Consider the following 18,102-nt stretch of genomic DNA (forward strand, 5'->3'; position numbering starts at 1 on the left):
TATAGTTATTTGCCCCCCTCCCATAAAAACCAATGGGATAAACATTTTTAAGAAAGTAAAACTTTTAAAAAGGGGAGGACAGAAGGAATAAAGCTGTTCCCCAGCTTCCATCCAGGCTGCCACAAGCCTAGCAGAACTGAGGGAGTGGTGTTGCCTCCATCACTGACACTCCCCCCCCCCCCATTCACCCCAAGGACCTTCATAAAATTGTTCTGCCTGTGGGACTCAGAGCAGTTCTACACCATACATTTAAAGCACATCTGATGCACATTTAAATCACATGTTGTTGTTGTTTAGTCAGTCGTGTCCGACTCTTCGTGACCCCATGGACCAGAGCACTAAACAACATAACTTCCCTCAAAGAGTAAGGGGAACTGCAGTTTGTTAAGGTCACAGGGAACGATGGCTCTATAAGGCAAACTACAGCTCCAAATAATCTTTTGAGGAAGTTATGTGTTTTAAATGTGCACTGGATGTGCTTTAAATGTACTGTGTGGATCAAACTTGTCAGCAAGCATGCATAGGACCCAGCTAGTCCTAGTTCAGGATATTTAGATTTTATAAAGCACAAGAGCCCAGTCTATCAATTTGGGGGGAAACGAGCAAAACAAATGATTTGTGCACAGAAGAGGGACAGGGCAGTCAATCTTCGTTGCCCTTAGTTTTACTTTGACACAAAGATTTTTTGCTCTATTTCCTATAAATAAATCTGACTTGATAAGAAATTACAGTGATCGCAAGGAAACCTCTCATTATATAGGGCTCCAGTCTGCAACTAGCTTTGCCAGAAGGTGACTTATTGACAGTACCATGTAAAAGTCTCAACTGACTCCCCACATTTATAAAACCCTGCAACTACAACCACTGTTCTTTCCATAACACACACACCTCTGCTGGCTTTGAGTTTGTAACTGGGGACCTAAAATGCCTCCTAAGGGAGCTAGATTTGACTCAAGAGCTGCCAGTTGCTGACACCTACTTTAGAGGGATGATGGAAGTAATTCCTATGATTAATGATTATATTTAGCACTACAGTTCTGAATCTTCATGTAAATTAAGAATATAAAGTTATAAATGAGTTATCTGCCCAATACTGAAATCAATTTTCCACCTCTCATTTGGATTTGCCAGAGGCTGCAATTCTAACCCCCCTTACCTAAGAGTAAGACCCATGATTGAATTCAACAGGATTTACTTCTGAGTAGTGGGTGGTGCTGTGGGTAAAACCTCAGCGCCTAGGACTTGCCTATCGCATGGTCGGCGGTTCGAATCCCCGCGGCGGGCTGTGCTCCCGTCATTCGGTCCCAGCGCCTGCTAACCTAGCAGTTCGAAAGCACCCCCGGGTACTTTCCGTGTGCTGCGCTGGCTCGCCAGATGCAGCTTGTCACGCTGGCCACGTGACCCGGAAGTGTCTGCGGACAGCGCTGGCTCCCGGCCTATAGAGTGAGAGGAGCGCACAACCCTAGAGTCTGGCAAGACTGGCCCGTACGGGCAGGGGTACCTTTATCTTTACCTAGATAGGACTGCAGTTAGGTAGTAAGCACTAGGATTGTGCAGATTAGTTCTGCATTTAATCATCTAGAAAGTGAAATATTTAAGTGCAGACTGACAGAGAGTGTAGGGGAAAAATGAAACTTACTAAAAAGCAAATTGCACTTTCTTCAAATGTTCAGTTTAAATAGCCGCATACAAAAACTCACTTTCCAACTTACACCTCAACATGCATCTTGGTTGAGAGTGGGTCAGATACACATTTGTGCATTCTTTAAATAGAACATGAGATTAGCAGAGGCCCAAGGCCACCAACATAATTAACAAGCTGTTAAGTGTTATTAGTATCTAGCCTGCTGACTTTTCTAGTTATTAGAGACAGGACAGCAACAAAAAGTCTCAGCCTCCAGAGCATAAACTGTTGCTATGTTAGTTGAAGTACACTAATCCATCCATTTTTAAGGTCACCTGCTGTATGTAACCAAGAGAAATGCATAACAAAAAAACAAAACACACAAGAGGGTGAGCCAAGATGGACCTGCCATGAAGCAAAGAGAGATCGGCATAAACTGGCACAACCTGAGTGCTGTTAGGGGCAGCAGAGTGAGAGGCGAATGGATCTGTTGCACAGAGCACTATTATAAGAAGCTGCCTTATACAGAGTAGGGCCACTGATCTGTCTAGTTTAGTATTGTCTACACTGACTGGCAGCAGCTCTTCAGGGTTTCAGACAAGAATTTCTCCCAGCCCTACCTGGAGATGCCAGGGCTTGAACCTGAGACCTTCTGCATGGGTCTATGTGCGATTGACAGGTCGATCCCCAGATGTTCGCTGTTGCTCACGGGACCCCTCCCAATTGTCGGTAGTGAAAAGCAATGCAGTGAAAGTGCCCCCCCATTGCTGTGTTCCTCCGTTGCGCCAAATGAGTGTACTTTAATTGTATTTTGTTGTTATGAAACTCAAATAGACGTTAAAATAGACAACTAAAATAGACATTACCGCTGTGACTACCCCTTAAAAAAAGCTCAACAACTTTCTCTTCCACATTCCTTTAAAAAAAAAAAGCCCAGCAACTTTGGCTCCCCCCCCCCCTAAAGAAAGGTCAACAACCTTGGCTTCCCACCCTCCTTTCATGGGTAGATCACTTCCAGAATTTTTTTACTGGGAGTAGCTCGCAGTCTCTTGTAAGTTGGACATGCCTGACCTACCACATCTTTCTATAGCTCCTGCTCATTTCAATTAGGTGCAAGAGAATTTACAGGTGGGTTGTGATACTTAGCAGAAAGTTGAGTGACATTTGAATTTCCCATCTGCAGCATCATGCTGTGTTGGGCTAACCCAGAATGGACATCACCAATTCATCCTGGATGGCAGTTTACGTACTGTTTGAGATCAACTGAATGTTTTCTGGACACAAACCTGAATTTATTCCTTCTTTCAGAGTGGTCAGGGCAGCTCTTTGCCATGTTTGTAACATGACAGGGTCATTAGAATCTTGCCCAAAATCAGTGTCTGCAGAAGATTTATAGCTGTAGGCAAGTCACTGCCTTGCTTCATCTTCAAGTCAGTTCAAGGCACCAAAAGCCTTAAAAAAGAAGCTTGCTAGACAGAGACAGACAGATGGGTAGATATGAAAACTTTAGCATAAATATATGGTAATAGAACCCCAAGGTTCTGTTTCTACCACTACAGAGGTCTATTACTATTGTCATGCAAGGAAACATTATTAGTCATCCATAATTGGGGAAATGTATTAAACACCAGAAACACCTAACCATTACTGGCAACAGTCTAATTTTTTTTTTCAATCAAAAGAGTTCCCTCTCATATCAAGTACTCTGCTATTATAAAGCAAAGCTATCATTTCAATTAGAAACAGGAAAGGTGGCGGGACAAAATCACCTAACCACTTTTACCTAAATAAAACACATCCCGGGTGTCTAAATAAAGATGGGGGCATAATGCCTCCTCCAAAGAATCCAACTCATAGAAAATAATGGACGCACAAACTACCCAACACCCAGAGTGAATTCATAAATTCATTAAAAACACTTAATGGATGCCAACTGCAAATTAATATTAGGAAGGTTTGGCAGTTTGAAAGTTTTTAGCTTTGTTTACTAAATGCAAATAAAATAAACATGCTAAATTAAACAACTCTCTAGGGCAACAGAAAACTTCCTCATATAAATTACCCTAACTTGCAAATGAAAACTTTCCAGAAAGTTTTTCCAATTCAAAAGTTTCCAAAAGTTCCACATCGCTGGTGCATGATGAAAGTTAGTTATAAAGACTACCTAACATTTTAGCAGGTGGCCACCTGGAAACACCAGAATTGCTACAACGCTTTGTAAAATTTACCCCAGCATTTCCTTTGCCATACCCCAATTCCTTCACTAATATGTACTCAAAAGTGATTTTTCAAGAAGTACACAAATGAAGCTTACTTGCTAACCTGGTTCCCCAAACATTTCAACTATAAAACCACCTTTTCCAACACCCCAGTATTTTCCCTCTTTCCCCCCTCTCAAAGATCAGCCTGGCTTCTATCATTAACCTGCCTTCCAATGTACCAGTGTCATCTTTGTCAAATAGCACCCATCTCTTCCTCTTCACACACACACACACACACACACACACACACACACACTAATAGTAGTCAGTCCCACATACATCCTCATCATTATAATTTAATTCAGTTATGAATCACTTCCTATGAAGCATCTCAAAGCAATTTCACAACACAAACAACTGCATTTATAAAAACAACTGAATATTTAAAAACAATTTCAAGCCAAAATATGCTTCTATATACAGTGGTACCTCGGGTTAAGTACTTAATTCGTTCCGGAGATCCGTTCTCAACCTGAAACTGTTCTTAACCTGTAGCACCACTTTAGCTAATGGGGCCTCCTGCTGCTGCTGCGCCACCAGAGCACAATTTCTGTTCTCATCCTGAAGCAAAGTTCTTAACCTGAGGTACTATTTCTGGGTTAGCAGAGTCTGTAACCTGAAGCGTATGTAACCTGAAGCGTATGTAACCCGAGGTACCACTGTAATAGCATGTATCTATACACATTTCCCCAAATTAAACAAGAATAAAAATAACTTATCTCTGCTGAAGAAGAGCTCTGTTTACCTTTAAAGTTCAGGGGCTTTCCACGGAAATTGGTTAGTCCCGTAAAGGTAGTATCTTAATGGCCCTATGGATTTTGTAGTAATGGACCAAGTTATAAATAAAGGAGCCTCAAGCTTGGGCTATTTGCACATTCACAACAACCCTCACAAGTTAAACCTAGAAATCATTCCCAGTAGCATTATCCTACATGTCAAGGTATCATTTCTACAGAAGAAATCCAAAAGAAAAGGAAATACCCAGTCCAAACCTCTGTTTTTTCTTTATCTCCTTTGAGTCAAGGTGCTTTCACAGTGGAGTAATAACTGCTGGCCTGCCTTTCAGGGCTGTTGTCATGGAGTGGTGCAGGAAATCTGAACCTGAATTTCTACAGCATTAGGTCCCTGATTGCCTGACCCCTTTCCTCCCTTTTTACTGCGGTATGTTTGGTCTTTGAGCGCAGTACTTACTTAAGTTTAAATGGCCATAGATCTGTGGTAAGCTTTCAATGAAGCAGGTCCCAGTTTCAATCCGAGCATCTCCTGAGAAAGATGCCTGCCTGAAGCTTGGAGAGCTGCTGTCAGTCAGTGTTGACAATTCTAAGTTAGATGAACCAGTGGTCTGACTTGCAGTGAGTTAGTTTACTGTGTTCATTTTGCATTTCTCCATAGGAATGAATGTCAGCTACTCGCTCATATGAAGAAAGACAAAGACATGCTCTTGAGAGACCCCGTTGCGCTAGGAAACTAAACTATCACCTTTACTCTTGATGAGCCCAGCCATGGGGTCAAACCAACCCCATCTGCCTCATCACATCTTAGCATCAGATGCTTGGTCACACTAGAGCGTGACCAGACCCCGGGGAGCTGCTCTGACATCTGTTACATGCAAGTGAATGTTCAAATTCTGGTGTACTTCGGCATTCACAAGCAAACGCTTCCCAAGTCCCCCAAACTCAAGGGACAGGCTGGTGAACATTGGTGGGTCAGCTCACCACGGGGCAGAGAGCATCAGAATATACCGAGGTCCAAAAAAAACCCAAAACCACAGAAGGAAACATACATTTCATACATTCCTGAGGCACAGTCGACATTCACACGTGACACCAACATTCGCCAAATTTTGAACATAAATAAATAAGACTAGCCAGAAACAATTGAATGGATTATCCCTTTCTTTTAAATACTTCATAGATAGATGGGGGGGGGGGGGAATTGCACACATGACCCCCCTTCTTTTAAAATACTTCAGCTTCATTCCTATGTAACAGATTAAAACCACCGATGACACCGGGTTGTCTCCAGCCACGTCGTGCTCGGGAAGAGACCCGCGGGAACTCATGGGCCTGAGCCCATTCATTCCAAAAGGTCTACTCCGAGTAGGGCTGTTAACCCATTTCTTTTCTTTCTTTTGAATATTATATACTCCAGCATCTGGCATCACCCGCCGTCATGTCTCACACGCGCCAGTTGCATCATTTCGTCGTCCGTCCGTCCGTCCACATCCTAAAACCACACACGCACAACACGCCAGAGAGATGTCCCGAAATTGCGTATTATTCTCTCTCCCGCCCCCCCCCCACCTCGCCTCGCCATCGCCAACCCGCTGCCCCAAATATCCCAGTGGAAGAGCAGCAACGGCCGCCTTCTTCCCTCGGCTCCGTTATTTGGTGGTGGGGGTGAGAGAGAGGCGCGCATACATAACAGCAGCAGCGCCCCCGAAAGACAGAGGCAGCCCGCCATCTCTCGCCCCAGCGACCTCACCTCAGGCGGGGGCGCTGCTCCCCAGCGGCAGCATGAATGGAGGGGAGACACGGGGAGAGGGGGTCCCCTCGAGGTCCCGAAGCGCTTTTCCCTCGCCGACACGCGGCCGATCACGAAGACAGCATCGCCTCTTGTGGCATCCTCCTTCCCCTCGCGCGCGGCGGCGGCAGCAGCAACAGCACCGCCTCCTCCCTCGCCGTGTGGGCGCCTCAGGCGGGATTCCCTCCCCGCCTCCCCTCAGCCGCCGCCATCTTGGCTCTCTGGCGGGGGAAGGACGGAAAAGGAGGAGGAGGAGGAGGGAGGCCGAGGGGCGCGCGCGGGGAAGGGAGCCAAGCGGGGGTCCCTCGACGGCGTGGTGGACAGCTCTCAGGACTCCTTCGAGGGCTGTGGGTTTTAGCGGGATTTCCAGTGTGGGATGAGGGGGTTTTAGTTGTTTTAGTTTATTTATGTTCCTTTTATTTCACAAGGTTTATACAGTATAGTATACCTCTTGGCTGTGTAGAAAGCCAGCGCCCATGTGGGGTCTCTTGTCCGTCCAGCACCCCTGACTTCTGAGGGGGTCCCAAGTGAGGTCTCTTGTCTGTCCAGCACCCCTGACTTCTGAAGGGGTGCCAAGTGGGGTGTCTCATCCGTCCAGCACCCCTGACTTCTGAGGGGGTCCCAAGTGGGTTGCGGTCTCTTGGCCCAGGGATTTGCTGCTGAGGGAAGGATGGGCCAACTCTACAGTTCTGTGATTCTTGGGGTTGGGATGGACATACCAATTTTATTGTTTTGTAAAATGTTTCTGCTGCTTGACTTCACCCACATTACTGCCAGCTAGGGATGGGCGAATCTGTCCTCCTAGGTTTTCTTCATTTCCTCGTTTTTCATAACTTAAATTCGGTTTCCCGCATTTCTGTTGGCGATTTAAGGGGGGGGGAGTCATAAAAAGTCATGAGTTTCGTGTGAATTTTTTGTAATACATGTTTGCCGTTTTGCCTTTTTCTAGAGCAGCTTCCCCTAATGCAATGCATTTTTGTATTTTATTGTTGATAACAAACTCTTTTATGCACACTTTTGTCACATTGTATGCATTTTGTACATATTACTGAAGAACTGTGTTGCAAAATTACTCTGAATTTTGCATATTTTGAGAGATAGCTGTTTTCAGTTGGCGTATTGCTTTTGAGAGTGCAGATTAGGTAGGTTCTCCTTTAAATGTGAACTGAATTAACTATCTCTCCCATTGCTACCACCAGCTCATAAACATAGTGTAGTGTACAACATACCTGACTTGAGGCAAGCTAATTCTGTTTTAGTAGGGAGTGGGGAGAGATGCAATTGAAGCTTGCCTTAAAACTCTACGTGATTAGGTAGACTAGATTAGGATACTACTACTTTCCTCCATCCAAAATTTCATATTTAACCCTGGCAGTTTTGATTTGTTTCTTTCAAGTATGGCATCTGTTTATCCTGTCTGGGAATAACAGAAACAGGTACTGAAACTGATAGGAAACAAAATAGTTCTCATTCCAAAAGACAAATCACCCTATCCTTTCGTCCAGCTTACTTATGATGCAGTAATGTCTCTACATCTTAAATGTTATACAACAAAATGGTGCTTTTGGCATGGTATGTTCTTATTAAAAGTTAGACAGCGAAGCCAGAAGCTTTTGATTTGTTCATTAGGAAATTTAGCATTGATCCCTTTGTGCTTAGAGGAATGATGTCTGATAGGGATTGATTAAACTTAAGAAGCAGCATATTTAAATGCAACAATGATGGTGAGGCAGCGGTAGAACATTGTGTTTGTCTTTCTTTCCTTTGCTTTCAAAGCAGGTCTTGGAAAGGAATTTCTTACTCCAGGGACCCATGCTGTCTGTATATTATAAAAGAGGAAACTGAATATCATGGATGGCGGTGGTGATGAATTCTCTGTAGAAGGCACTTACTAAAGCGATAAAAATTGCAAGAAAGAAAAAAATAATCCTGGGCTCCCACCAAAGTATTTTCATACAACAGACCAAAGAAACCAGTGGGAAAGTTGTTCTGATTTCAGAGGACAATGGATAAAATTCAGAGCAAAGCTGTATGTTATAAACACATATTTTGATGCTGCATGGTTCTTTTATAATTTCTAAATAGCAGCAGCATGAGATCTCAATAAGAGTCAGGACAAGTGAGGGGAGAAGGAGATTTATTAAGCTCTGAGCTGTATGTCACACCTGCCCTCCCAAAACTGCTATTTGCATTATGAGAAGCTGTTGTTCATATGTCTTATCTTAGATCAGGGGTAGGGAACATCCAGCCTGTAGGTCAATCTTGGTCTGCCAGGGGGTCCAATTTGACATTCTAGGTAATTTTCCCCAAACCATGCCCACACACTCCCAGCTGACCACCTTCTTTAAATAGTTGGGCAGACAGGAGGGTAAAGGAGCTTGTAAAATGTACAGAGAATTGTAAAGCAAAAGTGCTCTTTGAAGTAGCCTCCCTACCCCAACATTGCTTGAGCACTGCTTCAAAAAGCACTTCTGCAAAGCACTTAACACAGTCCCTGTTCTCCCATCTGAGACTATAGAATGGAAGCAGGAGGACTGTCCTCAAGCGCTTTGCAAATTTGCTCTTTGAAGCAGCTTCCCGCTCTTCCTTAAAACACCACTTGAGAAATATTTAAAGGGGAGAGATGGCTTAAAATAGATTTTGCAAAGCACTTTAAGCACTCTCCCCACTGCCTTTAAAATAGTGATGTTATAAGTAGGAGGGGCTGCTTGAAATAACTTTTGCAAAGGGCTTTCAGACGCCGACACCCCCTGTTCCTTGGACCTCATGTGGAAGTGTGGGGTTTGCCTTTGAAGCTGTTGCAGATTCCCAAGTGCTCAACAGCCAGCCAGCTGGCTGTTGGGCACTTGGAAACCCTATTTTATAAATTAAAAATAAAAAGTGGTTCAGTTCATTAATGAATTAGTTTCCCTATTTCACAGTTAAGCGTCCATTAAAAAACCCCAGATAAACTGAACCATGCAAACAGCTGTTCGTTTGCTAAGCCATTTGCACAGCAGATACAGGTGCCACTGGGATTTTGGCATTCCAGGCAGTTGCCTAGTTTGCTTCTATAGTTAGACCAGCTCTGTGCATTGTTAAGTGTGTTCTCACTGTGCTGCTAATCTGCTTTTAGTTGTGGGCTTATGTAAACATGGAAATGTGCTCAAATGTGGAATAAGTGCTTAAAGTGTTTTTATTAATATTTGGGGTAGTGAGAAACCCTCTCTCTCACTTTAAAGGATTGGGAAGTCCAATCTCTGCATAAATGAGCACCTTATTTGAAGATGTCCAAACTCCACAGCAATCCTTACTTTTTGCAAATTATCAAGTGCGTTTAAAGATGCAAAAATTGAAAATGCCAAAAATGAGTAAATGAAATTGACAGATTCGTCCATGCCTACTATCAACCCTGTGGGCTAGCAAGTGAATAGCACAGACCAGCAAGTCCAGCATATCTTTGCATTTGGGAGTGGAGGTGCAATGCAACCAAGCCCTTAAACTAGAACTCTCAATCGCTTTTCTCTAAGCAGTTACAACAAATCTTGTGTGCAGATGTAGAACTGTGATCCTAGTTTATGCATGTAGCATCAGGGGAATTGGAATGAGGTGTCATCAATATACAGAAGATGCCCAGATACAGGTGCTGAACTGAGGTCTGGTGGTGATAATAGGTTGCATGTAGGCCAGTAAATTGAAACTGAATCCAGACAACACTGACGTACTGTGACTTGATGGGTTCTTGGTCCAGGATTTGAAAGATCACCTTTGGGGTGCTCCTGAGGCCACATTTGTCACATTAAGCCCAGGTGGGTTCAGGGCTGGGAATATCTTCCCAGCTGCAGCTGCTTCACTTCATAGTCTTTCCTGGACAGAGAGAGCTGGCCACAGTATTTATTTCCTGCTCTGTGACTATCTAGAAAAGGGTTGGCTATAAACACTTGAAATAAATATTCAAATACTCTTGCAATGTGGTTTTTACCATCTCGAAAAGGGCAACAAGTGAATCAGTGTCTGCCTTACTGTTACCATTAACCGGTTTTATGTGATGCTTGTGTTTGGTCTCAATTACTAAAAGCATATTTTCCCTTAAATTATTATAATATTCTCCAGGAATGGAGCACGCATTAAGATAATTCAGAACTTGAAATTCAGCTACAAATGCAGCACCAATGAGGCCACCCACATCACCAGCTGCTCTTGATTAATCCACTTTTCTTTCTTTCTACAAAGCCTCTAATGAATACTCTGTAGGACCAAGGCCCTTATTTATCTGGGGAAACCATCTGATTTCTTTTCACATCCATTAGTTGGGTGGAGGTATGGGGGAGAAACAAAAGAAATTAAAATCTTAGGCTACACACAAAATGAAACACGCAAGACCTATAGACAGAGTTGTCAGGACTCAACCAAGTGTTCTGAAGCAGTAGAAGCTGATGTGGGTTAACTGTTTGCAGCTGTTCCCAGAGGGAGGGAAAGAGGTTTATGTTTGGGTAAACCCCCCCCCCAAGTTCAGTCAGGACACCCCACTGTAAAGACAAACAATACTAGATCCAAGTGACATCTCAGAACTAGCTTTGTATATTGGAGAAAACACTAGGTACTCTGACTAATCATTTGGGAAGGTTTTCAAAGCTGTCTCGTGGCATGCTCAACCCCAGATCCACATGCTTTCCCTATAATTATTCTAATGATCACAAATGAACACTTCGGCATTTGTGACATATTCTAGAATCAAAGTAATGGGCATCAGATAAAACCACAGATAGCATTCACGATACAGATTTCCTGTGACTACAAGTGTAGCAAAGGAGAGAATTTTGGTAGGATCAGTTTCTCTTTCATTTCTGCATAAAATTAAGGGCTATTGATAAGTTATGTAATGGGAAAGGAGTTTTGTGGCATTCACTGGCCCCTTCCTTGATTTTGAACGTAAGCCCATCTCAAGCTGAAGACCTAATATTTGCCAATAAATTGTACCTGCTTTTCCAGACCTAAGGAAATATCGCCTCTCAGTTCCTGCCTGTTGTGCAGCTGCTAAAAAAAGGATAGACATTTCTTCTGCACAAGGGTGTGCAGGTGTTTAAAGTGTCAATACGTCTGGAATAATACCCACTCTTTCCATATACAAACAGCCCCAGGAATTTATAAGAACTCAGCATGGAAAAGATGGTATTTGGTTGATTGCAGAGGAAATTTCTAAATAGCTATGGACCATAGCAAGGGTCCAAATTTGCCTGGAGCGCTACACTAAAGTGTACCTAGCTAACAGTTAATCCAGCCCTGGAAAGAGGCAAAGTAGCTCTGCAAGTTGTCAGGCTTTTCAAAATCATAGTTTGCCTTGCATCTTTGACTAAATAATAGTTTAGGAAACACTCCTGGGCACAAGTAATGTGTTCCATGCGGCTGCTGGCCCCAGTCTGAGAAAACAATAGGAAACAGCTGCTAAAACACAAAACCGGGGCCCTGGGGAGTAGCAACTTTTCAGAAATGTGTGGCATACAGGGGAAAGAATGTGAAAGGGGGAATAAATAATCAAGTCTACCTCTTTTAAGGAGAATCCCATTGAATCTGGGGAGTGGGGGACACTCCACTTTAATTGTTCACTTGCACCCCACTATATGGACACATGCTCCAGGTTGCAATCTGCCCCTCAAACTGTTCTCCCCCCCCCCCATGAGAATCTAGTAAAACCTGTAAAATTAATATAGTTCTTGCATCGTGACAAGAACAAAATTGCCAACTTCTGTGTTTTACTCATTTGGCAGGAACTGCCCTGGCTGGACTAGTCAAATCAAGATCCATTTCATCCAGCATTCTGGATTAGACTCTTAGCATATGATTCTAATACCTTCAGCATTGTAGGGTTGCAGGGCCAACCCTAAGTTAAACAGAGGTAACTGCCTTAGGTAGCAGCTGTTCAGGGACAGCAGTATCAGCCTCCAGAATTTCCTATTGACTCCCCTTCTGCTGCCACATGGTCCCTTTTGGGACTGCTGCTTCAGGTATGGTGCAGGATGTTACCCGATCAGAAGTGTTGAAGTAAGACTCAGTTGCCAGTGCAGTCAGCTTCTGAACTTGGAATTGTGAGGGGGCAACATCTTGTCCTGCAGCTCAGGCAGCAAAATGTATGGGGCCAGCTGGGTGGACTGCGGCAGTATGGTGTAGTAGCGGATAGTGTGTTGGATTAGGAACTGAGAGATCAGGGTTCAGATACTCAGCTGTGAAACTTGTTGAGTGACCTTGTGCCATCGAGCAGTATATAAATTTTGTAAACTAAATAGATAAATAAAATAAAAACATGCATTTATTCAAAATGTCCAAAGAAGCAGAGGCAGTAGAATGGATATGGTTTATTATAAGTAGCATCTCACAGAAAATGTTCACATTCACTCCGTGTTGCATAGATTTGTGTTGGGTCTCCATGGTGATGTCTTGTGTTACTGCAACACAGAAAAACATCTTTGCAAGGGGCCAATAAACATACAGGAAGAAGTTAGCAAGCGTGACGTTAAAAAAAGAGGATCTTACTTCATGGTGACTGTTCTTCATATCTTGCTTTACAGACTGTTGGGTGTTAACACCTCCTGTACATGCAAATGTATTTATTTTTAAGCTTTAAATGTCAAGCAAGTTTTCAGTATTAAGGTTTCCCTGTTTCTGATCATTGGATATTAGAAATGTGTTCTTGAAATTGATTTTTTTAATAGCACCCTTTCAGAGAACTAAAGGCTTTGCTATTCTTATTTTGATTCACAACAGACCTGTTGTAAACTGTTTCTTAAGTGAAAACTAGTCTGACGAATTGCCAGCTCTTTATTTACTGCAATTGGATTACATGTGTGTTTAATTACCCTATTAATGGGATTCCCATGAGTAAGTGTCCTGCTTCAGGCCCAGCAAATGCAGACAGAGGATCTTAAGTAAGAAAGAGATCTTAATTCAGGAAAGTAACAGCACAGGCTTGGCAGCAGACAGAATTCGGGAGTCATGATTCAGGGATTCAGTAAACGGGTGAGATATTCAGAACTGGACAGAAGCAACAAAGATGTCCCAACAGCTTCCACACATGCCAAGCTTTTAAAGATAAGGCACAACACACTCACTTGCTTGTTATGCGGAAATGTCGGGACTGCAAATGTGCTCTCCAGGGGGAGTGTCTGCTCCTATCTGCAGAGATGGCGCCTGGTTCTATGTAAGAAGAATGGCTCCTGATCGCTCTTTGCCATCTCCTGAATTGTTCACCTTCCGCACCCAGCCCTTCGGCCCACCAACAAAGGATGCAACACCACTGTCCTGAGGGTCAGCAAGTGAGGCCCGGGGGGGGGGCACATTTGAAGGGGAGACCCAGCCTAGAGGTTTCCCACCTGTGTTTTAAATAGCTCCATATTATAATCACTGAAGAGGCAGAAAACTTCTCTCAGACTGTTCTTCATTCTGTCATCCTACTCGTAATTGTGCCATCTCAGTCAGCTTAGATCTCATGGCAGCGCTCCATGTTTTATTAATCCACTTTTGTTCCGTTGGAATTGCTGGCGTATGCTATTTGAGTGTTGCTAAAAAAATTTTTTTTGCTTTAGTTAACATATTTCCCACCAAATTATGGCATTCCAGATGTATATCATTTTTAAAATACTCTAAAAGGAATTGTAATGGCCTCAGTGGCAGTAAATTATAGCCTAGCATATTTTGTATAATGTTAATAATGCCCCACAAACTACTGATTTTTGCACAAATCCATCGTACATGTATAAAGTATAAAGGCTGTTTTCCTTGCACCAGATTTCCAGCATGCGCTACCAGTGTGAGGATTCGTATTTGCAAGGCAAAGCGGAGACAAGTACTAGTAGAATATCTAAATTAAAATATCTTTACTTATTAAAGTATTCATAACCCACACTTTCATAAATTTATATCAAGGCGGTATACAACCTACAATGTTACAATAAAATCAGCAAAGGCATCCATAAAACATCGTGAAAAATATCAACAGAGCATGTATCTTCCAAAGGATGTTTAAAAGAAGAGAGTGGAGACTCCTGCCAAATCTCTGCTGAAGGACAACTGAACCTCAAGGGCATGGGGCCCCGCAAGAGGCACCCCATCAGAGGATATTTGTGCAAGGTGATAGCACCAAATTTTTGGACAATACATTTCCCTGTGCTTTTGTAATATTAATTGTCACAGATAATTCAGATTGTATGTGTAAATCCAGTAACGGGCTTCCCACCCCTTCCTGGAGAGATGAGAAGTTCCTTGCATCTAAGAAAGTGTTGGGCAAATGCTCTGCCACTGAGCTTTGGTCCTTCCCTTAAGACACAGGAAAATAGGAAGCGGACTTGCACTGAGTCAGACCAAATAACAGCTTCAGAGAAGTGTGTGGGAAGGATTGTGACAGCCGCAGAAATAATTGAACTTCTACTTCTCACCAGTTCCAGTGTTGATCAGGCTTCTCCAGGGCAACTATTTACACAACAACAATGTGCTTGGTAAATTTGCATTCACATAATTAATATTACATTTTATGCAAGTTTTGTGGCCCTGTTCAACGATACAACCCTTTTGGGCTCTGATTCCAAATGTGATTGATAAAACGGCTGGTTGTTTCATACCACAAAATCCCTAAATAGTTTCTGAGTTATCTTAAGGATTTGATTAATGATGTTGATCTTGAAGTGGTTGTAAACCTTCTTTACGGCTGCCAACGTGTTTACAGCAGCAAATTGGAAGAAAGCACTTGTTCTGTTGATGTCTGAACGGCACCAGGGAAGACGGAACAGGGCAATTTTATCCAAATTAACCTGCTGTGGAAATTAATAGACAAACAAGTTTACTGGAATATGGAATTTGTTTGCAGTGTTTGGGAACAGTGAATTCAAAGATGACTTGGACAATACTTTTTCTTTTTTCTTTGTGTATGACAAGCATCTACCACCTGCACTTTTCAGAAGCAGCCAAAGGCATTGTTGCTCCTGCAGGTTTTCCCAGATGGATAGGTAAAGGGACCCCTGACCATTAGGTCCAGTCGTGGCCGACCCTGGGGTTGCGGCGCTCATGTTGCTTTATTGGTCGAGGGAGCCGGTGTACATCTTCCGGGTCATGTGGCCAGCATGACTAAGCCGCTTCTGGCAAACCAGAGCAGCGCATGGAAACGCCATTTACCTTCCCACCGGAGCGGTACCTATTTATCTACTTGCACTTTGAAGTGCTTTGGAACTGCTAGGTTGGCAGGAGCAGGGACCAAGCAACAGGAGCTCACCCTGTCACGGGGATTCGAACCACCAACATTCTGATCGGCAAGTCCTAGGCTCTGTGGTTTAACCCACAGCGCCACTTGTGGGTCTTTACCAAGAGTGTCCATTCTTTGAGTTTTAGTCTTGTTATAAATTTACATTTTTTGTTTTCTAACTTTAAAATTATTTTTCATGCGAATCACATTGAGATGGTGGTTTAGAAGACAATTAATAAAGCAATAGTAGTAGTACTAGTAGTAATAGTAATAATAATAATAATAATAATAATCCACAACAGGTTAGTCATTGTCCATAAAAGGTTATGTCATAGTAAATGTCTAGGGCTTTAAGGTACCACAAGACTCTTGGTCATATATATCAAGTACAAGTTGCTGTGTGTAATGTATGTAATTTGATTTAAAGTACAATTTCCCTCAGTGTTGAGGATGATGTTTACAATAGCAAATAATGCCTTCAGAGAGGTAATCTCCCCTCCCTGCCCTGGGAACTTGGCAGAGATAGCAAGAATCAAACTCTCTCCATCCCACAATCCTAAATCTAGTCAGGTTTCCCAATAATTGCTATTTACATAACAAAAACATGCATGTTAATTGGCATTCACACACTTATGCCAGCCAAGAACTAACCATATACTCTGTTTAGTCAAGTACAGTACGCAGAAAGCTGTTAAACTGGTTCAGCACATAAACTATAAAAGCCTAACACCTATATATGGTAGTATGCTATGGTCTTCTATCTGCACCTAAATCTATTGAGCTTTAAACCACTGATATGGGAGAAACGCACTTCATTTCAAATGGCTTTCAACCAATCTTTGCCAACCTGGTCCTAGCACCATCTAGATGTTGGACTATAAATCCCATCAGTCCCAGCCATTCAGGGCTGGAGTTGATGAGAATTGAAGTCCAAAACATCTGGAGGGTGCAAGGTTGGAGACGGGTGGTTGAAAGCCATCTGAAATGAACTGCATTTCTCCCATGCAAAGGAATGGTAAACAATAGTTGCTTTCTCAACTGGTTTGGGAAACCAAACTGCAGCAAAAAGAGCATTTTTATGAAGCTTTGCTGAGACAACAAGAACAAGTTGGATTACTTAGGACTGAACTCTTTCTTTTTCCCTTTCAATCCAGCCCACAAGGGGGAAGTGGAGAGTAACTTAGCAAAGGTGTCCAGAGAGGTGTCGTCCGCCCCCAAACTCCTCAAACTTCACAATGAAACATCTGCTGCTAAGAGTCTGCATCATTCTCAATGCTTGACCCATCCTAGCCTGTGTATATCTCATCAACATGCCTAGGAAGAGAGCCAGGCTTCTGAAACAATCTGTCATCAGAATTGTCACCATGGAACAATGAAACTGCTGCTGGTTCCCTGAAACCTCATTAACTCGTTTTCTGGGGGAACAGATGTGTACCTGTCTTAGGTGAGATTTTGCACCATCCCAAATCCCTTCCAGCCACATGCTGTTACCTTGCTGACAAATCATCACTATCATCAACAATCAGACGTGTTGCTTGCTGCAGATTGGTTATGGAGCTTCAAAGCATTCCCCTGGAAGAAAAGGAAAAACAAACACGAAATCTGTACAATTTATAATGCCGGCATTACGATATTTTATAGATTATGAATGCTGTAGTACTTTGTGAATCCTATAATATGACTTTTGTTGTAATTGTGCTGCTTAGCTTATTTGTTTTAGTTGTTTTTAATAGATTGTAATTGTTTTGTTTATTATTTGTTAATTATTCTATATGATTTATGCTGTATTTGTGATGTTCTCTTATGTAATTTTCACTTACTGTTTGTAAGCCACTTTGTGATTCATTTGAATGAAAAACAGCGTAACAATGTAATGAATCAAAATAAAATAAAATGTTGTTTTCTGGGCATGTGTAATTCTTCTTTTCTAATAGAGGTAGCAGCCTTATACCAAGTCAAACCGTTGGTCCATCTAGCTGACTGACCAGCAGTGGGGCTCCAGAAATCTTTATCCTTTTGCATGCCAGGCATGTGATCTACCTTTGGGGCTGGTTGCAAGTAAGAAGACTGGTGGGGCTGTGCCCTATTAATCCCATTTCCCTTTTCCTCATAAAGCCTAATGAGTTAAAAAAAATAATATTGTCAATGATCTATTAGCAGCATCTGAATGTCACATTGACAGCATACAATGAACTGAAGGCCAAGACACTGTTTTTCCTTGCTGATTTGTGAAACTTGAGGTCAAATATCCATTACCAGGGGTAGCTGTGTTAGTTGCCAAGAAAACATTAGAAGAGTCTTGTGTGGCACAGAGGCAACATCTGCTCCTTACCTTTAAAGCACTGTGATACTACCTTTAGCAGTCATGGCTTCCAACCATCACCACCCAAAAATAACGGGAATTTTTAAAATATAGCTCCCTGTGTCAAGCAGAGCTTTGCCAACCCCTCTTTTTATTATTAGAAAACTTTAGCTCATTTCAATGG

At 42.6% G+C, this 18,102-nt stretch overlaps 1 protein-coding gene and 1 long non-coding RNA gene across 3 annotated transcripts in view; one reads left to right on the forward strand and one right to left on the reverse strand.

Moving 5' to 3' along the window:
* The window catches only part of DENND4A (DENN domain containing 4A), a 62,391-nt gene extending 55,751 nt beyond the window's left edge, over positions 1-6,640 (reverse strand). For both annotated transcript variants that reach the window (XM_083713040.1, XM_083713039.1), the window contains exon 1: positions 6,370-6,640. The gene's annotated coding sequence lies outside the window, so the exon portion shown is untranslated. The remainder of the gene's footprint in view (positions 1-6,369) is intronic.
* On the forward strand, positions 5,592-16,972 carry LOC310831997. The gene is made up of 2 exons (XR_014558101.1): positions 5,592-5,973; positions 16,771-16,972. It is a non-coding gene; the product is annotated as an uncharacterized lncRNA (long non-coding RNA).
* The last annotated feature ends 1,130 nt before the right edge of the window (positions 16,973-18,102 follow it).

The sequence above is a fragment of the Podarcis gaigeae genome, assembly GCF_964106915.1.
Source record: "Podarcis gaigeae genome assembly, chromosome: 14".
Lineage (NCBI taxonomy): Eukaryota > Metazoa > Chordata > Lepidosauria > Squamata > Lacertidae > Podarcis > Podarcis gaigeae.